Here is a 27350-nt window from a genome sequence, read left to right as displayed (position 1 = left end):
GATTCAAATGCAACAGAAAAAACATTAGCACCACCCCTAAAACCTGGAACATGCTTATCCTAACCTAAACCAAACACACTGGGCATTGAATGCTATGGTATAGGGTTGATCCATTCCATAAACTAAGTTAACATATAAACAGAAGGACATGTACAATATCATGACATAATTATCAAGCAAAGCACTTTTACAATATATTTACATTTTAATACAATTTCTATAATAATTGTATTTGGATAGAGTAAATACAGCCACTGGACAGCTGATTATTAATAACTTACATCGTAGTCTATGCAAAGAAAAGGAAGCAGCAAGTTCAATGGTACACCACAAGATGGATCGATGAGAGAAGGTCCAAGTTTTTAGAATAGAGTCCTAACAATTGCAAATGAAGCACAGCATTGCTGCAAGTTAGATGGAGAGAAAAGCTGACAAAACATGCAGCAGTTGCTTGGATGGGAATAATGCAAAATCAAAGTGATGCTTAATAGGGGAGGCCTTTGCCCATCAGTGGTCTGAAAAGAGGAAGTTACTTACATGTAACTGGAGATTCTTTGAGATGTGTAGTCCTGATCTGTATTCCACTGAGGGTGTATGCATGTGCACCATGCACCCAGAGTTGGAGAATTTGAAAGTAGTGTCTGTTGGTCCATGTATGCACCCTGGCTCACCTCATGTTTCTGTCTGAGATGATAAAGGGAAGGGTGGACTGACAGCATTTCCAGATCCTTCTGCATTGTGAATCAGATCTGTAGCAGAGGGGAAAGGAGGGTGGGAAGTGGAATACAGATAGGGACCACACATTTTGAAGAACTTTCAGTTACAGGTAACCAACCTCTTCCTCTTCTTCAAGTGATGGTCTCTATTGTGTTTCACTGAAGGTGATTAACAAGCAGTACCTAAATCAGAGAAAGGTGTGAGGATGAAGATGGAATGGTTGTGTGGAGAACTGCCACACTGAAAGAGGCATCTGCTGCCAAGTTCTGTACTAAGATATAGCATGTTGCAAAGTTTCAGAGTAACAGCCGTGTTAGTCTGTATTCGCAAAAAGAAAAGGAGTACTTGTGGCACCTTAGAGACTAACCAATTTATTTGAGTATAAGTGAAGTGATGAAGTGAGCTGTAGCTCATGAAAGCTTATGCTCAAATAAATTGGTTAGTCTCTAAGGTGCCATAAGTACTCCTTTTCATGTTGCAAAGGTGTGTACAGAACTCCACGTGGCCGCTCTACATATGTCCAGGAGTAGCACATCCTAGACGGAGGTCACGGTCGAAGTCTGGGCTCTCATGGAATGGGTCTGCATGCTGGTGAGGGGAGGCAGACTTGATAGTTGATAGCAAAGTTTAATGCAACCCAAAATCCATTTAGAGATGCTCTTGGTGGAGATGGCTTTTCCCAAGTCTTTCTGCTACTGCAACACACAGTCTGGGGGGTTTCCTGATGAGGTCCATGGTGTAACATTTTGGTGGGTAAATGGTGTTGAGTCACATCTGGAGGCAGCAAAGATGGAGTTGAGTGAAGGCAGTCACATATGTACACGAAGCCAAGTGGCCAAGTCCTGGCTGGTACATAAAGCTTGTTGACGTTGTAGTATAATTTTTCTCATATGTGGAACCTGTCCATTAGTAGGTAGGCCCATGCTATGACTGGATTGATGGTGGCCCCCATAAAGTCCAGAGAGTATGTTGGGTCTAGGATTGATTCTCAACATTGCTGCTGACTCCCAGGGATGAAAGAAGGTCGAGAAGCATGGAGGTTGAAACTCTGGTTTCGTGCCTGATCGTGCGACTAGAAGCCAGCTGTAGAGATATGGAAACATCAGGACCTTGTAACATCTGATATAGGCCACTATGATGGAGAAGACTCTGGGAGCAATGGGTATTCTGAAGGGGAGCATGCTGTACTGGAAATGGTGGGTGCTGACTGTGAATCTCAGGATGTGTGTGTGGGCTGGGTGAATATCAATGTAAAAATAAGGGTCCTGCATATCAAGAGCTGTAAACCACATGCCTTTTCTAAGGATGAAATAATAGCTGCCAGTATGACAAATATGAAACTTGGATTTGTGGATGAAACAACTGAGATGATAAAGGTCCAGGATTGGTCTCCATCCGTTTTTCTTCTTGGGTATCGGGAAGTAAGTTGATTCCCATTCCCTAATATTCCAGGGGAATGTGTTCTACTGCTCCCCACTGTACTAAGGAATTCACCTCTTGGGTGAGAATGTTGTCATGAGAGTGGTCCCTGACGAGGGGAGTTTTGGAGGAGGTAGCATGATGAATTTGATCATATAACAATGGTGGATGACATTCAGCACCCATTTGTCTATTGTTATTGCATTCCAAGCTTGAGTAAAGAGTGCTAAACAACCCCCAAAGTGGGTAGCGTGGTTGTGAGGTGGCAGTCAAGGTGGTCAGTGGCTCTTGAGGTTGTTTCAGAAATATCTTTGTCAGAGGTTGAAGCTAGGAGGTGGAAACCTGTGAAGGGGGTCCCAGGAGGTTGGCTCTCTGGGTCTTCTGTCACTTCACTGGTAGATCATAAGGTCTCTGAAGCTAGAATTGGAGGGACCTGTAGAATGTGGGTGGCAGGCAGTGGAACTTATGCTTCGGGGCAGGAGTGTAGATGCCCAGCAAGCAAATGGTGGCTCGAGAGTCCTGGAAGGTATGTAGGGAATCATCTGTCTTTTGATTAAGATGGGATTCATCAAAGGGGAGGTCTTTGATAGCGTTTTGCATTGTCCTGAGGGAAACTGGAAAAGTGGAGCCAAGATTCTCTATGTATAACTATGGCCATACTCACAGCCCTGGAAGAGGTATCTGCTGCTTGCACAGCTGATTAAAGTGCTGTTCTGGCTACTAGCTTCCCTTACTCAGTGGGTGTCTGAAAATGAGTCCAGTCCTGTTGTGGAAGTTGATCAGCAAATTCCTCAAATTTGCTATAATTCAGGCAGTCTTATTTGGCTAGTAATGCCTGATCGTTCAAAATCCTGAATTGCAGACTGGCTGAGGAAAAGACCTTACTCCCCAAAAGGTCCAAATGCTTGACCACCTTGTCAGATGGAGTGTTGCAATGGTGCTGTTGTCTGGTTTATTCAGTGGCTGCTTGGACAACCAGGGAGTTTGGGAAGGAGGGGGTGTGAAAAGAGAAACTCAGACCCCCTTAGCCAGAATGTAGTAGCATCTTTCCGCCCCTTTGGGGACAGGTGTGCATGTGGCTGGGGTGTGCTATACTGTCCTGACAGGCTCAAGAATGGCATTCATTAATGGCAGTGCAACTCTAGTTGGTCCCAAGGAGTGGAGTATATCCTGGACTTAATGCTTGGTATCTTGGATTTCCTCTAGGGAAATGTGATGTTCCCCAGCCACTCTGCACAGTAGCTCTGAAACTGCCTAAAGTCATCCAAAGGTGAAGGGCATGCGTCATCGGGGAACAGGTGGGAAATATCACTTGTTCTGGTGGCACCATCAGAGCTGGGCTAAGGGGTTCCTCCTCCATCAATGGATCCAAGCATCTGCTAGAAGAGACCCTCAATGGGAAGAGAGATAAAGGTTCCTTCACAGGTTGAGCTGGTTCTGAGGAAGGGTATTGGGACCAGGGTCCCCAGTATGGCCAGTAGTTAGGATCCAGAGGATGTTGAGGTGGTCCCCATGGCATGGGATACCAGTGGCTCCATGGAGATTGGAGCAGAGAGTGGAGTTGACCGGGATGGCCTCCATGAAAGCCTGTATGGTGGTACGACATCAGTGGTCCCTCTGTGGTGTCCAATTTGTGGGAGTATGAGAAAACAGACTCCGGTTCCACTGGTGGTACCGTTGGGGCCAGTGGAAGGGTATAGACTGTTGGAGTGGGAAGCGAGGGGTCCCGCAGTGGTGACAGATCATGACAGGGGGAGAAATAGCCTCCCTAAAAGGAGGAGGGCCCAACAGATGGGATGATACCGGTTCTGATAAGGCAAATACATCCTAGGGCTCAAACACAGTTCCCAATCTCCCTGGTGTCAGAGATAACCTCTCTTTACTCGGTGCCAAAGACCTCCCCAGAGCAGGCAGATCCCACGTCTAATGGGGCACCGATGTTGATAGTACCGGTGGGCCAGTGCTCGGAACCACAGGGTACCCCACTTTTTGTCGTGTCTATATGGTTTTGTGTATGCTCAGTCTCCGTGGCTCAAACTTGTGGAAGGAGCATCCACTTCCTTTGCTTTTGAGGAAGACTTATTCCCAGTTTTATGGGTAGGCTTCCTTACTTCCCTACTAGGCCCCAGCATGTGGTCCACAGTGGTGGTACTGCTGGTGCCAGATTATATATAACCAACTTTTTAAATTAATCAGTGTTATGCTATAGCTGCAATACAACAGGACCTGTTACTATGTCATACTGAAACTAGCAGCTATGATGCGGATGAATACACAGTACGAGTTCAGGGTATCTGGTTGTATGGCAATTACAACACAGCTTTGACAAAGTTGATAAGATTATATCAAAAACAGCAAACTGAGCTGATTAGCAAGCTACTGGCATCTAAATGTGCCAGCACACAAAGTATCCTAGTGTAGATCCCCTGCGCCTCAAGCCCACATGGGCTAAGAATACTATAGTGGCAGCATACCAAGTTCCTAGGTGGAAGAGTGGGAGAGGAGAGAACTGTTTATCTCCATCAGGCCTGCCCAGACATTATTCCACATCTGATGAGCTGTGAGGATAATCTCAGGCAGCTTTCTGTACTACAATAGTCTCTTTGAGGGGACGAGGCAACAATGAGATGGACACAAGGGGATCCCAAGCTTTTCTAACCCAAAAATGTCTAGATGATGCAATGTGCTGTAATATTAAGTGCAAAACAATGTTAAAGCCTAGAAAAATAATCTGAAAACATTCCCGCCAACAGCGCTTAAACAAATCCTACAAGCCCCCGCCACATTGAAATCCTGCTGACACACACAAAACGCTACAGAAGAGCAGCTAACATTTAAACACCTAAGTGCTCTGTTAGTATGTGTGTGTCACTTCCTACACTGACTTTGGCTGACTCTTTGATGTTTCATAGATTTAAGGCTTAGAAAGGACCACCAGGGTCAGTCAGTCTTGTAATTCCACCACAGACAGTGTGCCTGTCTGATCTTTGATGTGCACTGTTTATTTGCAGTACTTAAAGATGGAAACCCCTTTGCCTGTATTTTAAATTTGCTCTCAAGTATGCAACTAGCAAAACTTGTCAGAACAAATCTGTGGCCACACACACCCCCTCCACCCTCACCAGCCATCAGCTATTCAATAAACACATAGCATATGGGAATAGAATATAGCAGTCGTTCTCAAACTGTGGGTCGGGACCCCATTTTAATGGGGTCATCAGAGCTGGCGTTAGACTGTCTGGGGCCTGGAGCCGAAGCCTGAGCCCCATCACCCTGGGCAGTGGGCCTCAGGCTTCGGCTTCTGCTCAAGTTACAAGCCCCCCCTTAGGCTTCCACTTTAGTGCCCCAGCCCAGGGCAGCAGGGCTCAGGCTTCAGCTTGGGGCCCCCTACCTGAAGCAGCAGGACTCGGGGGGCTCAGAATTCGGTCCCCCCTCCTGGGGGCATGTAATAATTTTTGTTATCAGCAGGGGATCATAGTGTAATGAAGTTTGAGAACCCTTGGAATATAGCATAATTTCCTCCAACACATAAGCCTCTACTGCTTGTGCTTGGAAAAATATCTGGTAGCTGCCAGTTGCATCACTGCCACCAGTAAGCTGTGAAACATTCACGCTTGTTTAGGATTTGTTTAATTTATTTGATTTACTATATAAATTGCACCCAATTATCTGTCCTAAAGGTTAGGACACTCTGGATCTATCAGGGAAGCAAGGGAAGCAAATTCCTAAATCAAGAGCACCCAGCTCAAAAAGGGCCCCATCAAAATGGGGCAGCCAGTTGAATCACACCAATCAATACTATCACAAAAGCAAGGTAGATAGCATTTTTACTGGGGAAAAGCATCTTCAGTGAGAGATAACAGAACCTTCTAAACTATTAATATGTCTCTACTGTGTCTGTAATTATGGCATATATATGTAGACTTTACTCTATCCAACGATGATTTTCATATACAAGTTAATTTGTATCCATATTGCAAACTCAGTTTCCTTATATTCTGACAAAGTAACTTCTGACTAAATGCAACAAAGCGACTTCTGACTGAATGCAAGAGACCAAGGAATTCTGCTCTTCATTCTCTAGATACAGGGTAAACATTATAACAGCCATGGGAAGATAAGCTTCTCCCTGCACAGATGGTTGCTACTGTTATCCCAGAATGGGGTCAGAAGTTAATGCACCCAAATTAAGCAGGCCCAGCTCAGGAACGTGATGCAGTTTTATTACAGCTTAAACTTTTGCTTTAGAGAATGAAGCTATAAAGCTGCTCAACTGGAGAATGAAGATATTTGCTTGCAAGTAAAGCAGGTCAGTCCACCCACGATAACAAGAGATAAGGTAAAGTTAAGGACCTGCTAACTTGCACTGAGAACAGCTTACTTGAAGCAATCTGAACAATAACTAGTGACAGGAAAATTAATGTGATAAAGGTGCTGGAATGAAAGAAGAACGCTTTAATCTCACTCCAGAGCATTAACTGTTGTACTACTCTTTGTATAACATATTCTAAAGATAAAGAACAGAGACAAAACTATAAACTGCAGGACTAAGTGGCCTAAGATAAACCACTGGCTATTTACCTGAAGACCTAGAAATGACGGATGGTCCAGTAGTTAAGGGCACTCACTTAAGGGTATGTCTATACTTTGAGTTGCGGGTGTGATTGGCAGCTGGATGGGACATACCCACACTAGTCTGATTGAGGTTGTGAGCAAAAAATAGAGTGTAGCCACAGCAGTACGAGTGGCAGGAAGGGCTAGCTACCCTATGAACATACCTGTCAGATGACAGACACAAACTCAGGGTGGCCAGCCTCTCACGCCACTGCTGCTATGCTCTTTTAGTACACTAACTTAATTGGAACTAGCATGGGCACGTCTCCTTGCGCTGGCAATCACATCTCCAGCTCAAAGTGTAGACATACCCTAAGATTGTGAAGTGTTCAGATCCTATGGTGATAGGGACTACTAAATACTTAAAATTGATACATATAGAGTTCAAATCCAATGCTAAATCACAAGTGAAATACGGTTAGTGGATTCCCCTTAACTCACAATAAACATTAATCCATATCACAAAACCCAGTACAGTTTAACAAAAATGCTTCTACTCTTGAAAGGCAAGGAAGGAAATGGGGGGGTTTACAGGCCAGGGCTGAAGTCCGTTGCAGTACTGCCAAATCTTCCTGTTTTATCATGAGTCTTGCAATATTTAGTTTTTTTCTTAAATCCCATGTTAGTACTCAGAATCTTAGGGAAAGGTGGGTATTTTTATTTTTTATTTTGTTTAAAGTTTCTAGCCCTCCCGGTAGTGGCTATAAACTTGAAAATGTGACCCCTACAGGGTCCAACATTTATTTTCAACCTCTTGTGATGTTTAATCCAGTCCCGTGATTTTCTGGGGCCAGCCTTGTGATTTTTGATTGTTTGTGACTGGTAACATTGCACTGGCAGAGGTCTGAATCAAAGCCTGCACAGCATTCTCCCTGACAAAGACTTGGCTTTACATTCCTAGGAAGGAGAGAGAGAGAGAGAGAGAGAGAGAGAGAGAAGCAGCCCACATTTTAAACTTACAAAAATAAAACTATGTTGTCTCCCAAAAAAACAATAGCTGTGAGATGTAGATGTCTAATTAGTCATCTACAGGACTCATTCATATCCAGAGCTTGGTCTCCAGTGAGTAAGGATTGAAAGTGTTGCATTTACAGTCACAGGGCAGCCCAGAGATCATGCCAAGGGGTAGCCAGGGATAACAGGCATCCCTCCAAAATATTTCCCACTACCCCTTCCACTACCCCACCTGACCAGAGAAGTAGAATAGCAGCCAAGGCAGTTTGTTCCCTTACTGTAGTGTACAAGATGTAACTGTGGAAGTGATTAGTAAAATACAAGCAGCTAGTTCTTCACCTCAGAGAGCAAGGAGATTGCTGCCAAACTGCACAGTCTACAGGACACGCCAGCATAAGTGAGATTCAAACCAATGACCATCCTGTGTACCTGCTTGCTTGGGGAATATCTCTGAAAACTATGTGTCTGCAATGGAGTGTCTCTCTCTCACACACACACACACACACACACTCTTACACTTCTCAGGCCAGATCCTGGGTCAAGTGAGTCCATGTGCAGAAGAATACAGTGCATGGATCCTTTCTTTTCCAGATGATATCCCATTGTAGGCTTGGGCTATGGGCTGGCACAGTGCCCCCCTCCCATATTCACACACATTCTTTCCTGATGTATGGACTCGGACAGGAAGAAGCAGCAAGGAGGCAGAAACAGGTAACCTGCAAGAGGGCCTGACCTGGGCCTCCGCCTTTGAGGGTCCCCCCCCGTTTCTGAACACAGGCAGCTAAAAAAAATACTTTCAAAAATGTCAAGCAAGTGATCATTGACAATTTCAGAACTCCTCATCGAACAAAATGCATCAAAGTGAAGCAAGTACATCAAAATTCAATACAATTGACCCTCAACTTCAGAAATAGGCCTAATTTAAGAAAAAAAAATCAATGAGTGAGTGCTCTACCTCTGACCTCTGTATTTTAGGTATTGACAAAAGAAGATTGTATTTTAAAAGAATCAAAAATGGAACATTCCATATCAGAAGAAGAAGAGGCGGAAAGAAACAACTGAGCAGTACGGTACCGTGAATGGAAAGTAGAAGAGAACCCACCTGGTAATAAAGTAAGCCCAGGGAATAAAATTCCACCAGGATCAAGTGATATTGTGCAAACTGTATCTGATGGCCCAAAACAACCACAGATAAAGTCTTATACTCAAAACAAAATACAAGAATGAGTGGAGAAGTTTCAAAAGAGAATGGTTTGGTTTGCATCCATTGGTTGAATATAGTGAAATAATGAATGCAGCCTACTGATTCCCATACAGATTTTTTTTCAACATCTATTGCTGTACAAAAATCTTTGTTGATTTGTAATGGCTTCAGCAACTGGACAAAAAGTTATGGATGCAGGATTCTGACAGCATGAAAATAGTCAATCACAAGAGCTGTCAAGTGCAACAGACTTCAAAGATATTTAGTCAAAAGGTGATGGTCTTTCAGTCCAGTTCAGTTGCAAATTACTGATGCATATTTTGTTTAAGTTCAAGAGAACGGCATGTATATCGAAGTTATGGCAGATGTCCTGCAACTCACTGCGGTCTGGGGGATTGCTCAAAGAGGAAAAGACGAGAGTGAAAGTATCGATGACAAGGGCAATTTCCTGCAGCTCCTGACACTAATCACCAAATTTAATTTTCTTTCTTACCAAGTCATTGTAAGTGGACCACGCAATGCAAAATATACCATTCACCAATACAAAATGAAATAATTCACATGATGTCAGAAATGGTACTTGCATGCAAGAAGCCAAGAAGTGAAAGAGGCTAATGTTTTCTCTAGAATGGCTGATGTAACTAAAAACAATAGCAAAGCAGAACTGTCAGTTGTGCTGAGACATTATCTGCACAGCACTGTATGTGAAAGATTTCTTGGTTTCCAGCCTGGCGAGTCACTTGATGCAAAGTGTCTGTTTCAGTATGTGAAGAGCACATTGTCACAGAGTAGTATGGATATACAGAATTGGATTGCCCAGATTAAGATGGTGCCAATGTCATGAGTGGAAATCTTAATGCACGCAAGCTCACTTACAGGAAGAAGTTCCTTAAGCATTGTACATTCACTGTTTCCATCACAGCCTCAATTTAGTTATTGTTGATGTACGCAAAGGAAACAAACAAGCATTGAATTTTTTTACTATTTTGGGGAAATTGTACCCTTGTCTCTCTGGATCAGCCATACACACTAAATTCATAGCCATTCAAAAGAAAGTACAACCCAAAAATAAAGTCTTAGAATTCAAGAAGCTCTGTGACACTCAATGAGCACGACAAGTTTCTGCTTTTAATGCTGTGAAAAAGAAAATTTCATCCATTCGTGTGACACTGTACTATCTTGAGGTATTTAGTTCAGTATTAGTCTTTGACTTTATTGTCCTCCTTTTGCAAGTTCACAAAAATTCTTTGACTGTTTAAAGTTATATCTGACTACTTGCAAGCAGTTCAGTGCAACTGTCTCAGGCATGCTTATGTGTGAATGCCCTAATCAGTGAGCTTCTGAACACGAGGGATTCATAAGAGGCTTTTGAGGAAATAGGCAGTGAAGCCATTACCATAGCTACAGAAAATTATCTGAAGCTGCCTGAAGTTTGGGGAGTATGCCATCACATACTAAAGCTGCCTAAAAAACTTCAGGAATACATTTTGACTGAAGAAGTGCCAAGTGACAAACAGTGCCTTTTAGACAAAGGAGACTTCAGGAAATCCACCTTTTTGCCAGTGCTTGATCAATAACTGGAGAATTTCAAAGAAGATTTTCTGAAAATAAATCTGTTTTTGTAGGTAGCAAGTGCCCTAACCCAGAGTATGAGAATTTTCTTGACTTTCTCAAAATAAAACCATTTGCAGAACACTGTGGCTGCAATACAGACAGTGTGGACACCGAGGTAAAAGTCTTGCCAAAAGTGATTAAACGCTATGCAAAAGAGCTGAAGTCCAAGACTGACAGTTTGCTGCAGCTGCTAACATTTTTGGATAAATACAAACTTGCCATCCACCAACTGCATAAATAGTGTGTGACTGGTGTGAGTATGCCTCCATCAAGTGCTGCACGTGAAATAACATTCTCATGCCTTCAATGGGTAAAAGGCTACACGAGGAACCACAGGGCAAATGACTGGTTAAGAGATTTGGCTGTCATGGCTATTGACAAAAAGTTGTTGAAGTCTCTTGATCTGAAGAGAGTTGTCACGGATTTGCTGCTGCTCACAAACAGGTGTATCCAGCTTCAATAAGGCAAATAGTCACTGATGTTATTTTCCCCATTCTATAAAGTGTGTGTAGTAAAATCCTTGCTCCCCCAGAACCAGTCTTTGCCACCCCTTCGCTCTCCCAAACTAATTATTCTAGCATTTTTATAAAGCTGTACCGAGATAGTTTTCTATCTTGCTCTCCTTCCTCTTTTCCAGCTGAGGCAACTGCTTTTAAACCCCAGTGAATGGCTTCTGCTTCTCACGCTCATTTTTTGGGCCTCTCCCAGCCTGCCTTAGCTACAACACTTGTCTTTGAGGGCAGGACCAGACAGTCTCAGTGAGCCTAGGGAACCCTAGTCACAATGTAGAGCACATACACATGTTCCAATACATACCCACATCTAGCGGCATGCTGATCCTAGCAATCTCAACTCCTCTCTCCTAGTTTGAGGTTTTGTGAGCACATCTTTCCTTGCTTTACTTGGTGGCAACAGGAAAAGGGCAGGGAAGAATGCAGCAGCTCTGTTTGTAACATCACTTCCCCCCCCCCCCACACACACACACACTTGACAAGGTTTTTAACCTATCACAGGTCTCCTTGCCACAAGCGCATGCTGGAAGCACTCCAGGAATAGAGTAGCCAGGGTACATGTGCCATAGAGCTGACCTCCCATCCGAAGAGCTCACTGAGACAGTGAAAAAACAGCGATAAAAATCCCAGACGCTTCAATTATAAATAGCTTTGGGTTCCCACCCACATCAAGCCTCTCTTGGCTTAAGCCAGGCATGGCTGCAGCACTCAAAAGCAGCCTTGAACAGGAAGCCCTTAGAACATGCTTCCTGCATGTGGAGTTTAAGCGGTTATTCATGTTGAGAGGAAAAGGGGATATTTCTAAATAAGTGTTCATTCCCCAAACACACAGAACCATGAGTTGTTTTACTCGGAGTCGGAATAGACTTGATATACCCACTGCCATCATATATGGTCTCCATGAATATTCTGATGACCACCCCTATGTCCCACTGGCAGTCTCAGCAGAGGAAGAGGGTTGAGCATTGAGACACTACTAGCATAGCTCACAGAGATCTGAAACTAAATTCTTGAGCTTCAGGCCTCCAGTGCGTTCTGTTGCTATCCAACTCCTTCTCTGCACTCTCTGCGCCTCACCATTATATGTGTGGGGGGGCCTATTTGGGGGGTTCTTTTTGTTTTGCTAAAGGTGGTAGCTCCCTGGAGCTTCCATGCAACCCTGATTTGTTGACACAACCATCCTTGGTTCTTCCCAGAAGGAATTTCCTTGTGAATACATGTGGAACACACCTCTGTTATTAAAAGTAAATCACCTTCGGGTACTCCTAGGTCTGCAAACAGCAACTTTTTCAGTATCACCTGGGTTTCTGGTTTATCTTTGTGCAAACAGCAGAGGAATGTAACTCGCTGCAGATTTTCCTCTGTGAAAATCAGAATTCTATAATTACCAGGCAAAGGGGAATTTGTCAAACCTGAGCAGAGATAAATTGAATTTACACTTCTGAGTTAGTCAGCCACTATCTGCAGTTTCAGAAACATTCATCCTTCAGCCTAGAATTGTAATAGGGAAAACATTCTAAGTGATGCATATAGAATAACAGCTCCACTGCAGGGGTCTGATATTAATGGGAAATAGGTGCATGCAGTTGATGGTCACAGAAAAAGTGGGGAAGAAATTAGCATCAGCTTTCTCTTCCTGGGATTGCCACTAGTGCAGGAGAGGTGGGACAAGGGGACCACACAGAGCAGCCCACTGTCAGCTTCCTTCTCCACCCCACCCCTTCACCCCCCTGAATTCATTACTGCTGGAGGGAAGGGAGACTATATAGGAGGTTTCCAATCAGACTTTTATACTCAAAGCTGCTGCTGCTGGGAGAAGATTCTTTGGCCCAGCTCAAATTACATAGCCACAGAACCATGGAGTCCAAATGACCAAACAAATACACTACAATATGCACAAAGCTCTTCTGAAGGATCAGTGAAGTCAGCTCACTGGACTTCACTACATAGATGACACACGATGACCAGACAAGCAGAGACTGTGCATCCCAAGTGTAAACAGAACAGATGAAGCACATAGATTTCCAAAGAAACCATTTAACTCTGCACTGTAAAACCTCCTCCTGCAACTGATCTGGAAAGCCACCAGCCTCTCCTTGAAATCTCTTCTCCAGGCCCACTTTGGCTGTGACTCCAACAAGGAATTTGCCAATAAATGCTGGCTGGGCTCTGGGACAGATGGAGATAGCTGCTACCATTCATAGATTTTTATAAAAACTTTCAAAAATTTGGAGCCATCCAGTTGTGTATAGAGATAACCTACGTCCTTGTGTGATCTGATTGTTGTTACTCTTGTCCTCCTTCCCTTCTGCTGTTCCTTACATGCACTTTTAAAATTAGATTGTGGGCTCCTGGTGGCCAATGACTGTCTCTCTTTCAATATGTTTACATAGTGCCTAATAAAGCTGGTCAGGAACTTTTCGACAAACAGTTTTTCATCAAGACCAAAACTTCTTGCAAAAATGTATCCATTTTGATAACACTTACCAGGAAGGTTTCTTAGTTCCAGGATGGAATCTCAAATAAAACCAAACCCAGAGTGCACACAACAAGAACAGACAACAGTCCAGTGGTTAGGGCACTCACTTGGGATGTGGGAGATGCAAGGACAAGCACATCCAATCTGATTGTCCTAACTACTTGGCTATAGAGTCAGCCACTATCTGGCCTGATGAATATTTAATAATTTACACATAGTGAAAAAGTTCCAACAGGGGAGAGAGACCCGCTCCAGAATAGCCAAAAGTCCAGTGGTTAGGGAACTCCCCTAGGATCAGAGAGAGCCAGGTTCAAGTCCTGCCTGTTCAGAGCAGGGATTTGAAACTGGGGTCTCCCACATCCCAGGTAAGCATCCTAACCATTGGGCTATTGACTATTTGGGCAGAAGTGGGGAGAAATATGCTTTCGCTCTCCCCCACCCCCCAAATGCAAAAAGTCTCAGTTTTGTTCAATGCAGAATGGGAACATTTTTTGAAATTGCCACAATTTTCACAGAACAGGAAAACTGTTCCCTCTTTGTTCTACTGACTAGCACAGTGGGGCCCTGATCCTGACTGACGCCTTTAGTCACTATTGTTGCAAAAGTACTAATATCTAACTCTTGGGAGAGTCATGGTTTTCTCCGCACTCAGAAATACTTGCTTTCTGTTCACTCACTAGAGAAATAAAAATAAAACCAGTATCATTCTCATTTATAGTGCATATCTCAGCTTTTATTTTGTGTTTACATGGAACCATTAAGATCTACATAGTAAAATAAATAAATAACTTAACAAATGGCAAGTGAAAGTCACAGTAATGACCTGAACCAAATTAGAAAATGAGCATCACTGTGACTACCAATACAGGGCCAGAATTTCTAAGAATCGTGTGGTACATGCCCTAACGACATCAAGCACAAACATCACTACGCCTCTCATGCACAACCCAAATCCCCAAAAGCAAAGGTAAAAATCTCACTAATAGGAGTCTTATTTATGGAGAAACCTAGAGCTATGTGCAGAAAAATTCTTGTTATGCTTACTTTTGCTTTTAAATTGAAGAAGACAAGAATAAATTAAAGCTTATTCTCCTGGAGGATTGAACGGCTAAGAGTTGCACCAAGTTTGGATAACAGACCTCAAGAAAAGTCTGTGTTGCAGGATATGGTGCTGGGGCTGCATTAGATGGTGCTTTTCCTTCCAAAACTTCTCTGAATCAATCATGGCATTAGGGGCTCTGTTGCATTGGAAGTAAGTACTGAGCTATTTTTCAGATGCTATGTAAATAAGGGGTCCTGAACACTTGTGATCATTAAACAACCCACAGTACATTTTGCAAGGGAATTTTATTATTGCTGCTGCCTTGGCCAAATCCTAATTTAGAGAACTACAATCTGCCTAGCTTAATTCCCCATGCAGTTGAATACAATGTCCTACATTTTGCCTAGAAGTGCAGAAGTGGTTGAATCTAGAGCTGGGGAGTAAATGGTTTTCCCATGCACTGAGAATTCAATTTTTTCCCCCATCCTGAATCAGTACAAAAAGTTGAAATCTGAAATTTTCATTAACCATACCCCAAAAAATCAGATTGGGCAAATCAAAATGTTTCATTTTGATATTTTCCATTTAAATTTTTACCAGGATTTATTGTTGAAAAAAATTTGAAATTGTGAAAAAAAGTTGTCATTTTCAAAACTTTTTTCAAAAATTGTTTAAAATGGGAAATTCATCAAAACTGACCCTTTTCCAATGTTGTCTGTGGTGTTGTTTTAGCTTTGTTGATCCCAGAATATGAGACACACAAAATGGGTGAGGTAATATATTTTATTGGACCAACTTCTAATGGTGAAATAGACAAGGTTTCAAGTTCCAAAGTTTTTCAGGTCTTGGAAGAAGCAGCTCTGAAGAACTAATCTGTGTAGCTAGAAAGCTTGTCTCTTTCACTAACAGAAGTTGGTTCAATAAAAGATATTACCTCACCCACTTTGTCTCTCCTTTTTCCCCAATAAAAAGTTTTGGTTTCAACAAATCAGAACATTTCTTTGAAAAACGCCTCAGCGGCTCTGGTTGAATCCAGTGATGCATAAAGTGATTAATTTATAAATGGGTTGGAAAGTGCTTTGGGACCCTCAAAGATGAAAGGCACTATATGCCAAATGAAGGAGGCCTGGTCTACACTCAAAATTTATGTAAATATAGCTATGTTGGTTACAGGTATGATTTTTTGTTTGTTTTCTTTTCTTTTACCAACATAGTTGAAATGATAAAGGCCTGGTGTAGATACAATTATACCAGCAAAAAAGTGTTTTGTCAGAATAGTGTATTTGCTTGGTATAAGCTACATCAGCAAACCCTTCATAACGTAGACAAGGCTTTAAACACAGACAGAACTCCAAACGACTTCAATAGAAAAGTTTATCCGGAACATTTACTGAAGGCAATGAGACTTTTGCTTCAGTAAAACTGGTAAAGACTTAAGGATTTGGGCCTTTAAGATATACATTTTGAGGAACAGATATAATTTGTGACAAGTCATGTGACACTCTACATATCCCCATGATTTTGAATAGACTAAGGACTTGGTTCTTGGGAACTATTTCTGCCTCTTCACCCTCCTTTCAACACGTATAGCTACAGAAGCACACTACTTACTTCACTCCACACTTTCATTAATTTGACAGGGGATGGCAAGGAATGTCTCAATAGGAACACATAGTGCCACCCACAAAGGATCTACGAGTCAGCAAATGGAACTATTCATTATTTACAGCTAATTAAAAAATCTAGAGTGAAAAGTTGTGTACTTATGTTTTATACATTTCACTTTCTCGTGTTTTATCTTGGTAAGAAATTATAAATACAACAGATACTTCATGCAATCCTGCCACAGAACCAGAAGTGATCCAATGAAGTGAGCTGTAGCTCACGAAAGCTTATGCTCAAATAAATTTGTTAGTCTCTAAGGTACCACAAGTCCTCCTTTTCTTTCTGCGAATACAGACTAACACGGCTGCGACTCTGAAAGAAAACACACAATCACTCTCTTTCACCTTAGAGATGGCTGCACATTATGATGGACCAACAACTCCAGTAAGGTAAGGATACTACTCCCATTAGCTGTGCTGACTCAGCTGTGAGTAAAGTGATCACTCCATTTTCCAGTATACTACACACTTTAAAGCACAACAGACAAAATACATCTTTCATGTTAGATCTTTAAAATATTGTACAGATCATGGCTATATTCCTCTCATTTCATGTCACTGAAATACTGTGCTGCATAGCTAATTCTAATTTAATTCCTCTAAAATCAAATCCAATGGTGTTGAAGTTCTACTGAATATTTATTATACTAAATGTAACATACAAGTTGGCTTTTTATTGCACTCTCTTTATATTTCTATTTGCTACAGGACTGAAACACATCCCATATATCCTTCACAATGAAAATTGCCCAAAGCTTACTGTTAGACATAGAGTGCAAGAAGTTATATGGTTTATCAATCTCAGTTTATTTAGGTTTGGCAGACAATGCAAAACTAACAGTGTCTCTGATTGCTTATGTTTCACAATATCCCTATTTACAGAAGTAGGACTGTTGGCAGAGTTGTCCACTTAAAGTACAGTACTTTGTTTCTAAAAATGCTGAACAGGAGTTTCAAGGGTTTAGCTATCTTGATAAATGTCACAGCTGCTAGGACACTAATAAACAATGCTATATGTGTTGTGCAACTGTACCATAGTTTTCTATTATGTTACTGACAGTCCCGTCTCTTTTCTTCTCCAAACAACAGACTCCAGCACAAATATTCTTTCATATGTCATAGGGCATTTTTTTTAAATTGCACTCAAGGATTTTTTAAAACCTGTATTTTAATATATATTCGTTGGACCTTGTTTTTAAGATCTAGCAAAAAGAAGAAAAAAAACAGAATCAAAAGAGGCAAAAAGCTTAAAATTCCCGAGTTTTAATCCCAGCTCTCATACCCCTTCCCTCTGTTACCTTGGGCAAGTCATTTAACTGCTCTGCCTCAGTTTGCCCTTACATAAAATGGGAAAATACACATCTCTGAGAAACTGCACACACATTCTGGGAGCACTAGGACCTAGGTGGTGTCCCCTGCATCCACCAATGCGGGCTTGGGAGAAAGCTGCGAAGAGGAGCTATCCTGAGACTCCATCCTGTTAAGGGCAGAAGCAGAACCTTTGGTCCTTTTGAGACCTTTCTACAGTTTTCTCTGGACTTTTTCTGCCCTGTGCTGATTGGCTGTTTCCTTTAACCATCCCACTCCTCCTCCTTCAGTCACTTCACCTCAGTGTCACTCTCTTACCCTATTCACCCCTTTCTTGTCCCCTGCACCTCCTTTCCCTGCAATCTCCCCTCTCCCTTCCCTGCAGCTTATCCCCTCCTAAGTGAACCCACCAAAGAAAAAGAAAAAGTCATGGAACTCAGAATCCAAGTACAGGAAAAATCAAAAAAATCAGAGAAGCTTCTGAGGTTTCTTACTATCGTCCATGACCACCTGATCCTGCTCTTGATGTTGGCTCTTGAGTAACATGTTTCTATTGCTTATGTGCTTTGGCAATAAATCATTTCACTCACAGCAGGTATGTACTTGCCTATGCTCAGACACCTGTATGATATAAACACCACAGACAGATGGGGCCTGATCCTGCTCCAATAAAAATCAACAGAAAACCTCCCATTGAAGTTAATGGGAGATGGATCAGGCCCATAGTGCTGAGTTTCCTCAGACAGAGTTGAGTTCCTCTCTAAGGGCCCAGTACTGAAGACCTGATGCACAAAAGCGATTCTACTGACTCCCAAGCCAAAGTCAAAACTACATGAATAAAAGCTACAAGAATAGGCCTTATTCTGTTCTTACTGTGGAACCCAGAGTCATTCCTAGGGTTCCCAGATGTCCAGTTTTCAACCAGAATGCCCGGTTGAAAACATACCCTGGTAGCTCTGGTTGGCATTGCCAACTGGGCCATTAAAAGTCCGGTTGGCAATGCAGCAGGGGCCCGGAGCTAAGGCAGGCTTCCTGTCTGCCTTGGCTTCATGTGGCTCCCGGAAGTGGCCGCCAGATCCTTGCAGACCCTAGGCTCTACATGCTGCCCCCACCAGAGTGCTGGGTCTGCAGCTCCCATTGGCCAGGAACTGCAACCAATGGCAGCTGCAGGGGCAGTGCCTGCAGGCGTGAGGACAGCATGCAGCACTGCAGAGCCTCTCTGGCTGCTCACGCATCTAGGGGCTGCAGGGACCTGGCAGGTGATTCCTGGGAGCCATGGTAAGCGCTGCCAGGACCCCGCACCCTCTCCCGCACCCCAACCCCCTGTCCCAGCCCAGAATCCCCTCCTGCACCCAAACTCCCTTCCAAAGCCCACACCCCACACGCCCCTCCAACCCCCTGCCCCAGCCATAAACCCCCTCCTGCACCCCAAACCCCTCATCCATGGCCCCATGCCAGAGCCCACACCCCCAGCTGTAGCCTGTACTCCCCCAACATCCTACAACCCTGCCCCAGCCCAGAGCCCCCTCCTGCACCCCAAAACCCTAGGCCCTGAGCCCCCTCCTGCACCCGAAACCCCTCATCCCTGTTCCCAAGCCCTCTCCTACACCCCAAACCCCTCATCCCCGGCTCCACCCCCAGCCAGAGTCCTCGTGACCCCCTTCACCCTAACCCCCTGCCCCAGCCTGGTGAAAGTGAGTGAGGGTGGGGGAGAGCAAGCGAGGGAGGGAGGGGGGATGAAGTGAGCGGGGGCAGGGCCTCAGAAGAGGCGGGGCATGGACCTGGCCTCTGGGAAGTGACGGGCAGGGGTGTTTGGTTTTGTGCTATTAGAAAGTTAGCAACCCTAGACTCATTCCCAAGTCAGAATGATTAACTTGTAGGCCAGCAGATAACGATTTCCAATGTTGTTTATATGTCTAGTTCCATCCTTGTAATGACCACTACACCAGGGAGCTGCGAACCTCTGAATGAGGCCCAGAAATTTGACTCTTTGCAGCCTTTTCTCACTCAGTTACCGCCAAAACTGAAAATGAGTCCTCACTAAATCTCAGAAGTTAGTCTAGCTGTGTTTCATCTCTCTCTCTCTCACTGCCCCTGAAGGGTTGTTGTCTACAAATCCCTTAAAAAGAAAATCAAATATCCATAATTAAGTCATAGATCAAAGTAATTAAGCCTGAACTGTTTATCTGTCCAAGTTATTTTTAATGGACCCATCCCCCGAATATCTCAACATGAGCATTGAGGCTCCTGCTCTATCATTGTACCCTGGTAAATGTTTACACTTAAACTAAAATCATTTTCCCCTTCACAAAAACTCTTATAATTTCTACTTATCCAGTTTAAGACAAAACAGTTACATGTTAAATACATGTTAGAACACCTGTCACCACTTACCATGAAGTTCTCTTGAACCAACACTCACAGCATTTGCATAAAATTCCTAGGTACTCCTGTAACATTATTACTAGACGAGATAGAAATGGGGTCACCTTAATGAGATGTCAGATTACATCTCCTGGTCTCCCTCTGAAAACGTGTACAGCTGAGCAGCATAAAGTCACTGTTTCTTATTTTTCTCTCTAACAGCAACGCTCTTTGTGCACACCTGACACAAAATGAAATGCCTTCATTCTCGTGCTAATAGCCCAAACAGAAACAGCAAGGATATCAGTGCTTGCATTCCATGAGAAAATCTGGGCTTTGTTAACCCACAGTGGCAATCATCCAGATACAAGGAAAATGCATTTCTATTGATATACCATTCTTTACTACTCAGAAGACATAAACAGGTTCCATTATATGGACACTGGGAAATTACATTTTGAACACGGCCCAATCAAAATAATTAGAGCTTTTTAAAAAAATGGGACAGGAGGAGAGAATCTGGGGGAGGGGGAGAGGGAAAGGATCAGAAACCATTTTTGTTGTTCAGATTTCAAGAAAGAAATCATTTTCCTTTATTCCAAACTTTTAGTGAATTTTTAATAGAAACTTTCCATTTTCATTCTCCCTACCTCTTTGCATTTTTTTGCCCCTCTTTTGCCATTGAAATGGGGAGAGAAGAAAGAGGAAAGAAATGGGGGGGGGGAGAAGAAAGTAATAAAACAAAAAGTAAGAGTTAATATTTCCAGTTTAATTGAAAAAAATGTTTATGGAAATTTTTGATTTTGAAAAAAGGCCATTTCTCAGACCAAAAAAAAAAGGCTTTTTCATTTGAAAATTTTTGGACCAGCTCTATAAATAATGCTAGATCAAAAAGACAGAAATGTCCAACGTTCAGGAGGGGCTTGGTTGGTAGTTGTTGGGAGGGGGAGTTTTAGGGGGGGGTGCATTTTTTAGCATGGCTGAAATCCTGAGTATTGAAATCAATGGCAAAACTCCCATTGATTTCAATAGGGCCAGGACTTAACCCTATATTTTCAAAAAGGATTTTCATTGAACGGTTTCCATGAACCCAAAAAGAAAACTGCAGAATACAGTTATATTTATATGAGAACTTTGTTTTAATGAACACCCAGAAGTTAAGACTGAAGATGTCATTCCAGCCTAATCCCCTTTTCTCAATTTTTTTTTTAATTGTAAGATGAAGTTTCTTGTGTTCCATATCATCTGACAAGTGGATTTGTTTCACATCTTTCTGGAAAGAAAATCAGGAAAGCCATATTGAAATAATGGGCTGTGGAAAGCATGTAAAAGGCCCACTAGTGGAGAGGGTAAGGGTGACTGCCAAGTCTCCAGGAAAGATAGCTTTCAGATTAGATGGGTACCAAGGCTCACCCATAAATTGATGAAATTATGAACAAAGTTAACTGCTCAAGTAACTTGAAGGACTTGAAAAATCCGGGAGCTCCAGAACCTATTTAAACAGGCCTAATGTCTTTCAGCAAGGAGAAGAGTAAAAAACAGTGGGAACATAACAGATTGTCAAGGCTTCTAGATACTAGAGACCATCCTTCTAGCTAAAGAGGACTGGATCAAATTCCCTCTGGAGTAATTCAGGACCTCTCTTTAATCTAGGGTCCAAACGGAGGAGAAAGCAATGGAACTCTGCTCATGCCCCATTTTAAACTGAATAACAATAAAGTCATTAGAAACAACCCCCACCCTGAAAACTGTGTTATAGGACGTTCTTATTAGTGTTTAATCATAAATGGCTAATAAAAAAAGGAAGAGGTGGAAAAACAAAACTGCAGTATGAAAAACCAAAACTAGCAGTAACTATGAAAGCAAAGCCACAGGGAGCAAATCAGCTAGCGCCTGCATAAAAGAGAAGACTATTTGTAGTAGGATGTGATGATGCTCATACAAGGCTGGATGAACCTAACCTGAACCTTCCTAAATATGATTACCCAACTGTTGTAATTAACCTTTTCACTGCTAGACCCCTTGCCACACATGTTGTGCTGCTATCATCACCTTCATTGGTATCTAAGGGTTGGTAGGATATACTTAATACATTCAGCAGGTGTATTTGACTTAGATGTGCTTAGATTGTTTCTTAGCAGTTAAAATTATAACATTTGTACACTCACAGTAGTAATCTATACTGCTAATCCACATGATGGGCACAGAGGGTAAAAACAATGGAGATAGCCTCTTACACAAGGTATTTAGGAAAACTTACACTAGCAAGCTACTTGGCTGCCAGTTTCCCTTCAGTTTAATACATAACTTGACTGCAAATATGCAGTATCTGTGCAAGTCTGGCCCCTGATCCCATCAATCTCCCCTCCCAATCCTAGTGCTTAGTTATAGCATTGCTTAAAAGAAGGGATAAGAAACAAGAGATGGCAACAGCTAACAAGTCTACAGCAAAGCCTATTGTTTAAGAGTGATATAGTTTAATTTTCTTTGCTCAGTGCCTATTAATTTCCCTGAATGGGAGCTGCAGTGCAAACACTTTGATAAATAGGGGGAAAGCTGGTGGGGTTTCACCATACCCCCATTGTGTCCTTTGTGGAAAAGCCATTTTTAACATCTTACAGCAAAACACACCAGTGAGTCCCAAAAGTTAGCCTGACACCTCTTAAAGGACACAAGTGCAATCATTTGAAACTGACAAGGGTTTTTCTGGTTTGGGATTTTTTAAGCCAGTTTTTGATAGAGCTTCCTTTACATCCTAGCGTTTAAAAAACAAACAAACAAACAAAATTTCAAAAAGTTATATGGTTTTCCCTATTCCCCTGTTGAAGTGTTTAAGGGGCTTTTCAACAATGAAGAAAATGATTGACTATAAACCTGGTGCTGTCAAATTAAAGTAAACAAACTGAAAAACCGATTTTTCTTTACTAATTTCTATATGGTCCAGCCATCTTGGAAATTATGAGTAAACTACAGGAAGCACATGTTTTCAGAGAGAAGTGTGATCTTCAAGTTGATGGTGCCTCTTTAAAGTAACAATGTAATAAAAAAAATCACCATTGTCACATAGCTCCATTACCAAAGATTAATTCAGTAGGTCCTACATTAACGTGCAGGCCCGAAAAGGAGAACTAAACTTGTATGCAGGATACAGAATCAGAGAGAAAAGCACAAGAGTTTCCTTGGTCACACACATAGCAGTTTGAGTTAATACTTGCAGCACAGATCCCCACCAGCATACACCTGGGTGCCCACAGCTACACAGGAAGTTGCAGAACCAGAATTAGATTCCACATCTCCTTATTACAACTCCTATGCTTTAACCACTATATCTATGGATATTGCAAATAGGACCATCACATTTTGATCTGTATTCGTACAGTGCCTAGTACAATGAGATGCTTTTCCATGACTGGGGCTCCTAGATAATACCAATTTTTTTAAAAAAATCAGTTTATATAGTTCCCAACTATGCACACAAACATTTCGATTATGTCAAGTCCTGATGCATTACCTGGTGATTTATTGCTTTAAAGGAAAGACATCATCACTGGAAAATAAAATCTGAATACCATATAGGTGGAAACACACCACAAACTAGACAAAAGAGCTTGACAGGTCCATTCCTGAGAAAATCCACTGTCAATGCACTAACACTGCAAGTAGCCACAGCCCATTTAACAAGTATCACAAATGCACCTTAACAACTATTCTTTTGTTCCGGATCAAAACCATGTGGAGAGAGTTGGAAACAGAATAAGCTTTTAGCCTTCAGAGTGATTACTATTAAATGAAGATCAATAATTACGATCAGTTCTTCAACAGTACTGGAGCTTACCCTAAAAGAAAGAGCTTCAATACACACAACATCTGATAAGTTCTTGGCAGATTTTAATTATAAACAATGGGAGTCTGTCTTGAAATCCACAAGGTATCCGTGTCCTGCTAAACTCCTAACTGCCAAGGAGCCATGAAGCACTGCATTTACAATTTTCTCAACAAGCTAAAGAAAGCAGGGGGACTAATTTAATGGGGGAGTAAGGCCAAGTACAATTAGTGTATATTCTACACCTGTAGGTCACATGCTTTGCTTTTAAGCAGTCTCAAATATACCTACCCTCTCCTCCTACCCAACCCCCATAATCTGTTTCCAAGTTACAGAACATCCCTTTCAGTTGGAGCACAGCATCTTACTAGCCCTTGATTTAAAAACTAAACCACCCCCTTCCTTGCACATTTTCATATAATTTTAGGAAATAAGAAACAAGTAATTAGAATTCAAAAAAGGGACATTTTGTTCAAGGACACAGAGGCAAACCACTAATTTTATGCCAAGCTTAAACAGGGTCTCTAATGTCCACATAGGGCAGACAGAACATCAGCTTGTAAGGTGCGATACAAAAACCATTCACACTATAAAATACCTGGGCTCTCAATTTCTGTACCCTGGGAAGAGGAAGGACTGGCTCTGGACATACAGCAGCAGCAGCACAGCACAGCTTTGTAGTAACTCGTAACCTTTCAGTGAGTTGTGCTAAGAAATTTAAGAATGTTTTTGCAGTTCAAGTAACCCAAAGGGAAACATTTCTGCATTTTGACCTTCAGCAACAGCTGTCAGTTTTGAGAGAAGGAAATAATAATTCAAATCCTATGTTAATCTTGGATCAGATTATCGGGCAAAAGTAATAAAAAATTATACAGGAGTGATAGACGCATGAACATCTACAAAATATGTAGAAATTAATATAGATACAAAATCAACTTCCAGAACAAGAAAGTCCGAATAGTGGACACAGGAAGAATTCAGTGAGCCAGTTAGCTTTGAAGGCTAAATACTGTAAGTAGGTTTCAGGATAAATCTGTCTTTTCACGCAGCAAACAATCCTACTATTCATTCCCCAGAACATCTATAGGGATTCAACTGTGCATTTCAATAAAAGATGAATTATTCATTAAATAAAAGATGCATTTCACAAGGTGAAAGTGATCATTTACAAACATGGAGTGGGCTTTATGGCAGGTGGCTGGCATTAGAGCTGTTTTCACACAACGGATCTTCTGCAGCACTCATGCATGACCTTGGGATGAAGAACAAAATACAGAAATGAAGAGCTAATTTACTGTTCATAAGGTAAATTTCATTTCACAGCACAGACAGGAACTACTTACTATGCAGCCTGTATCTTTTACAATTACATAATACGTGTGCATCACCAGCTCTGCATACAGCTCCCCAGCAATATCTTCTCCCCTCCCCTATTTCTTCTATTACCGTTTTGTAACTGGAAAGCCCCCCTCCTTTTTTTCCCTTTCTGGGGCCAGCCACCACACTTTCTCCCTGACTTTCATTTTAGCTCCCCCTGTGTCTTCCAAGCCATCTCCAAGCATGGATTTTCCTTAGTCTTGCTTCCTCAAACAAATGTTGCGTATTTGGTAGCGCCACATGATGAGGGAAGAGAGATGGTCAGAGGGCTCAGTTCTCCTGGTCTAATGGCAAGCAGCAGAGAGCATTAGTTTGATCAGCATTCAGTTCCCTGAAATCGGGGAAAGGAAGCTAAGCATTGATCCGTACTGTCATGTGACACTGGCAAAGCAGTACAGAAAGAGTCACTTCTAACGCTGAACAATGTTAGAATAAGGAAACAGCATTAGCCCAAGAAGCTACTCTTCCCCTCTCTTCTTCACTGTCCAGCTACTGCCGAAAACTTTCCCTAGCTTCCCTCCTACCTGACTTCCTGATGTAGAGATTTAAAGAAACAGTGAATGTATTCTCGCAAGCTCTAGCAACAGTTTACACCCTTCGGAGTACTTGTGGCACCTCGTTCTTTTTGCTGATACAGACTAACACAGCTACCACTCTGAAACAGTTCACACCATTAGTTACATGTATCATTAGTAGCTAGCCACAGTTCTACCAACACAGTTTGGGGGCACTGCAAGAATCAGGGGAGAGCAGCGTGACTAGAATGTAGCATTCTACTTTGAGCATTACAAGTTAATAGTGCTATTAGCAGCGGATGCTACAACTCTTCCTACTCTCCCATCTTAGTGGCAATCTCCCACGTGACACATAGAATCACAGCACAATGAGTCCCAGCAGGGGAAAAAAACGTGGCAAAACATGCAGTAAATGAGACAATGGATTTTTTTAAAATGACAAATGTCCATTATCTGCATAGCCCCATTTTAAGCAAGTCCCTTAAATAAGTAGTCATTTATCCCATATGAAGTCACACTAGAGTTGCCTGCCGAGCTACAAGTAGAATTAGATCCCCTAAGTTCCAGTGTTGTGCAAAACTACAAGTTCATCCCTTCCTCCGAGTCCCCATGACCTGTTCATCCTTGGCAAACCTTTCTGTGAAACTGACTAGACTTTTTGTAATAAAATGAGTTTGATTGCAAATGGACTGCACAGCTTCAGATATTACTCTCTAGTAAATAAGTAATTTAATATTATGTTTTAAACTAGCCCCCGACCAGGAGGATTTACTTGCCTTTCAAAAAATCAGTTTTTCACCGTATTTTTAAAAACAGATACATCATAAAAATATTACAATGACGCCTTTTACTCCCCCAAATCCACAATAATGGAAATTTTAGGCTTGGGGCATTGAGGAAGAGTGGATTTGCAAATAATATAGCAAGCACACAAAATACTTGCAAAGCTGTGCCTGTATGAGGCCTGTAAAGGTCATGGAGAACTTGGTAACAAGAGGCATCTCTCATCAACGCAACAGTTTAGCAGCCAGCAGCATACTATGCTGCTGTGCAGAACATTATTCAGTTACAGAAATCAAGCTACAAAGGGCAGCAACAAAAAGGTATTGAGATTTCTTCCAGGAAGAAAATGGATGTTAGGAACATGCAGTGGAAACTGAACACAGAAAACACCATGGATTCTTTTCCAAGGGATACAAATAGTCCTGAATAAATGTTTACACAGGAAATAAGAACTCAAACTCGTCCCCATAAACAGTCTGTGCATACATGACACATTACTGCTATCACAGGTGCCTTATAAATATAGGCTAGTGGCATCTAGTCCGGTCTCTTGTCTCCAGTAGTAGCTAATCCAAAATGCTTCAGAGGAAGGTGCAAGAAACACCACAGTGGAATACCTTGCCCATAAAGGGAGTTTCTTGACCTAGCCCATATCAGTTAGTGATTTGATTATAGAGTCATACGTTCCAAGGCCAGAAGGGACTGGAGGCATAAGGGCTTACATCCTTGATAACTTTGTCCTCTAAGAAATAATTGTGGATTCATTGTAAGTGTGGATCATCTCATTATTTATATAAAGTCTTATGATATGTGGTGGCAAGGAGTTTTGCAGACTAATTGTATATGGTGCAAAAAATTCCTCTTATCTTTAAATATATTGTCTTTCAGTTTTATTCTATTCCCTTATTTTTTATAATATGAGAAAAGGTAAACAGGAGAACCTGATTTACCTCTTCTCTAC

The 27350-nt window shown here is 42.0% G+C and overlaps 1 protein-coding gene across 4 annotated transcripts in view; it reads right to left on the bottom strand.

Annotated features, from left to right (window-relative positions):
* LYPD6B (LY6/PLAUR domain containing 6B) overlaps positions 1–27350 on the bottom strand; it is a 130360-nt gene that overhangs the window by 56287 nt on the left and 46723 nt on the right. The window lies entirely within an intron of this gene.

The sequence above is a fragment of the Lepidochelys kempii genome, chromosome 11, assembly GCF_965140265.1.
Source record: "Lepidochelys kempii isolate rLepKem1 chromosome 11, rLepKem1.hap2, whole genome shotgun sequence".
NCBI classification, from domain to species: domain Eukaryota; kingdom Metazoa; phylum Chordata; order Testudines; family Cheloniidae; genus Lepidochelys; species Lepidochelys kempii.
The sequence above is the reverse complement of the archived record's forward strand: the minus strand, read 5'-3'. Positions and strand labels throughout refer to the sequence as shown.